Here is a 7,476-nt window from a genome sequence, read left to right as displayed (position 1 = left end):
TCCTGTGCGGTTGCCGCTGCCATGACTCGCCCTCGCGCTGCCGCTGCAGTCTGAATCGCCGACGCCGCACCTTTCGCCAGTCTCGTCGTGTCGCGCTGCCGCAGATGCTGTGTGTTCCCGCCGACGCCATGGCGCCGCTAGTAGAGGAATCGTCTGTTGGCCGTGTGGGCTAGTCGCTCCCTCCCGCCGATGATGGCGACGCTAGCCAGGAGAACCCGTGCGTTTCAGGCGCCGCCGTTCCATGCGAGATGCGTCAGGCCAGACGCCGCAGTCGAACGCCGGGAGACGCCACCGCTGCTCTCCTGCACGGAACGCCGCGGTGTGCCGAAGCCATCGTCGTGAGGCCGCCTCCTCGTGCACCTCCGGCCTTTCTCTCTCAGCGGAAAGACACGCGCTGATAACGTGATATGAAACAAGGAAGACAAATGAATCTCTGTCACTTTCATCGATGATCTCTGTACATTATATATCCCTGAAGGGACGCGAACGAATGGACATATCCATTCGGGAGGGAACGAGAAGAGACGCGACGGTTGGAAAAGGCTAACCGCCTGTCGGTTTACAAGGTGGAGATTATCCATAATTAACTATATCTAATTAATTCCTAACAATATTGATTATAGAAGAAGCCCAGGGGATGTGTCCAAGAGTGGAGGAAGAACCTCGCGACGCAGAACCTTCCAGAGCCCAGGTTGACAAGCTGAGGACACTGTATCTCCGTCCATTCTGGAGGTGGCTCCAGCTCCTTCCAAGCCCCTGCCAGCTGTGGCTGCTGGGAGTCCATGCCCATGCCCATGTCCATGGTGGAAAGGTCAGCAGCACCAATTTGCCAGTCGTCGGCGCAGATGCCAAACCAAAGCTTGAGCTCCGGCACATACTGGACCTTGCCTACGAACGGCAGTGTCCAGTCGCCAACTTGGGTCCAGGTGTGTTTGGCCGTGTCCAAGCAGTAGGTGCCCGAACGTTCGGCTGTTTTCTGGCTAAGGAGGTTTATACCCCCGGCCGATATGCAGATGCTGGAGCCGCGCGGAGCACCACGTGCGAGGTGATCACGTGGTCGAGCACCTTGGGGTCACGGACGAACGGCGGCGGCGGGAGGAGCTGGTGCTGCCAGGATCTGCTGGAGGAGGTCAAGGTGGGTCTGCCTGCGGTACACAAAGATCTCGTACTGATGGCTGAGCTGTTTCCGTCACCTCCTGTGACTGTGTCTTCCCTACCGGGACGACCCTCCAACATGTAGATGCTCTCGTCACACGGTCGTCGGCGCCAGGGACGAAGATGGAGACGGGCATGCGCTTGGGCGTGTCAAGGTAGCGGATGTCGTCCACCTGCTTCGTGTCGGCGTCGAAGAGCGAGGTGCGGCCGCACTGGTCGACGCAGAGCACCTTGCGGCCGGCGAGCGGGAAGCATTGGATGCACCAGTAGAGGCTCGAACCCGAGCCTTGGAAGTTGAAGTCTGCGGCGGGAAGCTTGATCATCCGCATATTCTTGGTCTTGCGGTCGTCGGCAGTTGCGGGCGCGGCGTCTCCGTCCAGGGGCAGCACAGGCACCGTCGTGTTGAACAGCTTGTGGCGCGTGAGGTCGATGCGGCGCAGCGATCTGGCTCCGGGGATGCCGTCGTCCACGATCAGGTTCACGAACCGGCGAATCGTCGACTTAGAAGCCATCAAATCGATCGTCTCCTCGGTTCGAGTAATAGCGGCTGCTGCTGCATGGATTTGGACGTACCTAGCTATACATGGTGAGGAACCAAGGAAATGGCATGGCTTTCAATCACAGAGGGCCGGTTAAGATTGAAGAAGATGTAGCAGATCTACAGGCGGCGGCTGGCCTGAGCAGAATGGCGGCGGAGGTGGCCGTGGGGTGGGCGGCGGCGCGTCGCCAGATTGAGGGATCGAGTAAAACCCTGTGGTTGTCGGGCGCCCCTACATTTCGCCTCAGTGAGTCCATCTTCCGACTCGCTTAAGGGGCGGGCTATATGGGCCGGCCCCCCCGCGCGGCAGGCCACAGCCTCTTTTTTCGTTTTCTATTTTCGTTTTTCGCTTTATTTTCGTACTTTTGTTTATACTTTACAATATTATAAATATAAATTACAAAAAAATAAAATATTGAACAAGTATTTAAAAAATGTAAATCAAGCATTTGGAAAAATGTTGAATGTGTATAGAAAAATTGTAGATCATGTATTAAAAAATGATAATTTTTTTACCATGTATATAAAAATATTAAACAAGCATTGGAAAAAAATGAAAAACTATTTGAAAAATGTTAATCAACCATTTAGGAAATTTTAAATGTGTATAAAAAAGTTGAACATTTATTAAAAAATGATGAAATTTTGTTATCATGTATATAAAAATGTTAATCAAGAATTTGAAAAACAAAATTGAACAGCTATTTGAAAAAATGTTAATCAAACATTTGGAGGAATAAGACATAAAATAACTCTTACAATTTATAGGTTAATTGCTTACAAAATGTAGAGAAACAAAAAGAATTATTTTGAAAAAAATGAAAGAGGATAAAACAAGAGGGCGAACATAAAAAGTAAAAATGTTAACATAACAAAAACAAAAGAAAATAAGAACATAAGAGCATCTCCAACAGCAGCCCTATTTTTGGCACGAGACAAGTTTAGATCACGAGAGGGCAAAAAACGGGCTCCAACAGCTGCCCAAACTTATAATTTTTCAACAGAAAAATTGGGCAGTCTAAAAAAGAGGCTTCTCGTGCAGCCAATATAGGGCACTTCTGCTACTGCCCAAAAATGCGAGGATGCATCCGGACTCCCACCTGGCGCCTGTGGTCAGAAACCTTGGATCTTCCGATTGCCTGAAGGCTGTCGCGTGCCATGTCCAGCTCCTTCGACCTGGATACGCTCGTCGTCGCTCCGGCCCTATTTTAGGGCAGTTATTGGAGCAGTTGTGCCCTATTTCGTGCCCAAAAAATGTGTTTTTGTGCCCTATTTGCTGTTGTTGGAGATGGGGCTTCCTCATGCCCAAAAAAAAGCCAGTTTTCGTGCTCATTTTTTTACTACACCAACTTTTTTAGCCCAAAATAGGGCTCTAAAAGGATGAGGTAGTACATATCAGGATGGGCGGCTGCGTCCTTAAGCTAATAAATGGATATGTCCACCCAACTCCTCTCTTCATAGAAATGAACCACAAAAACACACACAAAACGGGCCTATAACCCCAGCGGCATAGGCCTATGCCTAACAGCCGAGAAAAGAAGACAAACAATGTTCCGTGAGACACTTCACTGTCATTTCCTATTTGGCGCCTTTAGTGACTGTCAGCAGGCATTTTGTTAACTAGCACTGCAGGTGCCCTTACTTGGGCCGGCCCATCTAGGGGTGCAGCGGGAAGCCGGGTTTTTTATTCTTTTTCTGATTATGTTTTTCCTTGGACCGGTCTTCTTTGTTTATTCTTTTTACTTTTTCATTTATTATTTTCCTTTTCTTCACTTTTTTATTTTCATTTTTCAAAATGAACGATTTTTCAAAATTCATGAACTTTTTCTTTAAATTTAATCAATTTTTTCCAAAACCCATGTGTTTTTTAAAATTCGTAAAATTTTCAAAATTATGCACTGTTTGTACAAGTGCATGAACTTTTTTAAATCATTTGAATTGTTTTCAATATGACTACCATTTTTGGAAATCATTGAAGTTTTTCAAAAAAATTATTTTTTCTAAATCCCAACCTTTTGTTGAAGTTTGTGAACATTTTTTAACTCATTAATATTTTCATTTTTGGGATTTTTCTTTCTTTTTTTTGAAAAATCAGATTCGTATTTTTTCAAAAGTTAACGGTGAGTGCTAGAAGGGCCAGCCCTTTCCTGCAAGCTAGTGGGCGCTAGATCTCCTAGCCAGTGAATAAGGCCCCGACTAGGAGCTCCCCACTTCACCAGCTGAGAGCGAACAAGCCAACACGCGCTGAATACAAACATTCCCAAGGCGACAACACAGAGTGAGTTTTGATCCAATGGTTATGCTTGTGAATGAAACTAAACTATATCCTAGCGATCTTAGTTTTAGGAATCCAATTAAAAATCTGACTAACTCTATTAAATCGTATTAATATTTACAAGCATTAGATCAATGGATGGTAATAAGGAGGGAACGTGTCTTCCCTTGTGTCCCTGAGAAGGAAGGGGGCGAATTGGAGGGGGACTCCCCCTCCTATGGCCGGCACAAGGGGGAGAAATCTTCCCCCTTGTGGCGCCCCCTCCTCGCTCCTCCAACCTATATATACTTGAGGATTTGGCCCTTAAGAAACATACGTTTTGGAGGCTCCTCTAATTCTAGCTCTAGTTGATCCAATTAGAGCTAGATCTAATCCCCTCTATTCCTCATAATTAGAAGCCCAATGTGGTTATAATCTCCTCCCTCTAATTCTTCGGTGATGATTAGCTCTGGACGGCGAATCGCTGTCAGATCATGAAGACTGTACGCTTGTAAACTGTGAAGAGGTCGTGCGTTCGGTCTTCCGGATCGCTCGTGGACAGTTTGAGGGATCATTCATCGATGGTTCAAGAGACTTCAAGTACGATATACACTGACTCTTCTTCAGCTGCAACTCGGAGTGGGTAACGATCCGATCCAAACAACATCTTCATAGTGTTCCTCCCCTTCCAGATGCACATAGCTTTGTTGTTGTGTGGCAAACATCAATATATAATAAACAAGAGCACCATGCATGCTAAAATATTCTAATTTTGCACGCTACAGATGTGCATATATGCTGCACTATTCAAGATGAAGCCACCTTAATTTGAAATAAAACAAGAGATATACCGTCCTCCATTACACTTTTCTCTCTTAAAAGTATATGCCCTTGTTAATCCATAGTATGGCCCTCTTTGAACTATTGTTTGGAACAATATCAGTTGCTCCTTGCACCATGGTAAACTTGCAACACCCATTTGGACCAACACACAACACCGAGGTGGAGATCGTGTCAGGAGGTATAAAGTTGGGTGGGATTTTGGCATCAAAATCAGGCATGGAACTTGAATCCCTTTAGTGCGAAGATGTGGCACGAAAGTGCAAAACCAACAATCCTAAAGATGCAAACATAGTGCAAGGCTCTTCAATTGGAAGATATTGTGTTCGGGAGAAACTAACTAGCTTTTAATTGCATGCCTCCTCACTTTGCCTCGAACACACTTTTCTTCTATCTAAGCCCCTTAAAATTCTTTTGCTTCAATGATTATAGCAAGGATGGGGCCAGTGCCCCCCCCCTGCCACACACTTTGAGATGCAAATGCAAATGCACTCCTCGTCCTCCTGAGCACAACCCTCGGGTTGTACCTGATGCTCAAGTATAGGAAGAGGCCTCCCCGCATCTACTACTTGCCATGTTCACCGTGTGTAGGAGCATCTGCATCTGCCTGAACATCTCATATAAAGGTAGAAAAAACTTCTGCCCTCCGAATACTTTCTTTTTCTTGTGTTCACTAATTTTAAACACGGTGTTCTGCATGCTTTGATGAATTCATGAGCGAATATGCATATTTTAAGTCTTGGAATTAGAGATGTACAATTTCAAGTTCTGTTGACCCACAATCGTAACCCCCCCCCCTCTTGTTCAAATTGGACAATTATTTTATTTCTATGTTTTCCACAAGCTCTGAAATGGAAAAACACGAGCATTATTGTCTCCCTCCCTGACTCCCTTTACTTTGGCCCTTTGGGCTCATTTAATTTCTTCCTCTTTCAAGAATTTAGCCTTACACTTTTCCGCTTCTAATTTGATAACACATTTTGTCTCGGGGAGGGGTGTTCCTTCAACTTTGATGCCAAGCTCATTGATAAGGCCAAGAAGCCTTTTTCCAACTTTGTAGATCCCATTTGCAGCCTTAGCCCAACACCGCAAAAATTGTCGAAGATGCCAACTTTTCTGTTATTAGTGCCGGAAAATATATGGAGACAACAAATTTTCTTGTGCAACTGCGGTGGAATTTAGGACAAAATCAGCCATGCAAAAAAGTCGTGAGTAACCATCATTTGCCAAATGTCAACATTCTAGCCATTAGCCAGCTCATTTTCCATGAAGCTGGTCAAGCGAGAAACAGGAAGTATCATAGCATACTTGTACACTACCAATACACCAAACAAAAAAATGGCCTCTCATGCTCCAGCGAGGTAAATGAACCGAGAAAGCAACAACCCCAAATAACTAGACTAAAAAGTACATAGTAGCGTAAGTGCATAATAAAGCGAGAGGCACGTTTGAGGCGTCTGACCTAAAATCTAACCCGAGACCTGGCAAACTGTCTAATTCTCTCCTAATCGGTGAATTGATTCTGGCCTAAGGCGGTTCATTCTGAGATTCGACAAGTTTTGCCATTTTCTACCAGATTATCTCTTGAAATTTGTCAACAATTTTGGAATTGCAAATTGTGCATGAAAATTTTATAAACATGAACACTTTTCCAAATTTGTTAATAAATTCCCAAATATTGATGTTTTACACAAAATTCCAAATGACATACTTTTTCAAAAATTTGTCAACATTTCCGAAACACAAACATTTATTTTACTTATGAACAAAAATTCAAAAATGGGAACATTTTTTGAAATTCTGGAACATTTTTATAATTTGTAAAACATATTTGAAAACAAGAACATTTTTCGGTATTCCAAAAATATTATTATAAAATGAATAATAAAGCTAAAAATTGAAAAAATAAGAAAAAGAAAAAATAAGAAAAAATACAATAGAAAAAGTACGCTCAGGCCTTGACCAATCGGGCGACGGCATCGGTTCTGTGGGGTGCCTGTTGGGCCGGCCCAAGCATTCGTCAATTAGAAAAAAATCATTAATTATGAAAAAAGAATGTTTATGAATTTGAAAAACATACGGGCTTTTATAAAACGTTTGTAAAAGTGGAAAAGAGTACCTGGATATGGAAAATAGTTCATGAATTTGAAAAAAGTTTGCGAATTTCAGAAAATGATCATGAATTTAAATGGAAAAAAGTTCGGGTTTGGCGGAAGGTTCTATCTCATGGTACCTTTTTTTGACCTCATTCACATGGGCTAAACTTTTTTCTAGGGCCTTGTATCACCATTCCAAGGCATCATGTCAAGGTTTTGTGATTTCGACAATTCTGCATTTTCAAATAATGTTTGTGCTTTCCAAATTTATTTGCAATTTAGAAAATAATGTTATATTAAATTTTGTTTCTACACAAATACAAAAAATGTTTGTGGAAATTCAAAATAAATTGGTTTCATTTTTTTCATATTTATTGACTTTTGCTTGAAATTTAAAATTTTGTAGTGTTTTTCTAAATATGTTCCTGTTCAAAACTGGGTTCGCTCTTTTTAAAATCTGTTCGAGTTGTGACACTCTAAGAAATTTTGAAAGACACGAACAATTTTTGACATATCTGTACATTTTTTTTAAAATGTGAATGTTTGTACTTTATGGACAAAATTTTAAAAAGCAAACATTTTTCAAAATTTCA

General features: G+C 42.9%; 1 pseudogene; it reads right to left on the bottom strand.

The window, feature by feature from the left end:
- Positions 1-604: 604 nt before the first annotated feature.
- Positions 605-1,667, bottom strand: LOC109735610 (uncharacterized; annotated as a pseudogene).
- Positions 1,668-7,476: the final 5,809 nt, after the last annotated feature.

This window comes from Aegilops tauschii, chromosome 5, assembly GCF_002575655.3.
Source record: "Aegilops tauschii subsp. strangulata cultivar AL8/78 chromosome 5, Aet v6.0, whole genome shotgun sequence".
In the NCBI taxonomy this organism is placed as follows: domain Eukaryota; kingdom Viridiplantae; phylum Streptophyta; class Magnoliopsida; order Poales; family Poaceae; genus Aegilops; species Aegilops tauschii.
Note: the sequence above shows the minus strand (reverse complement) of the source record. Positions and strands in the feature narration are given on the sequence as shown.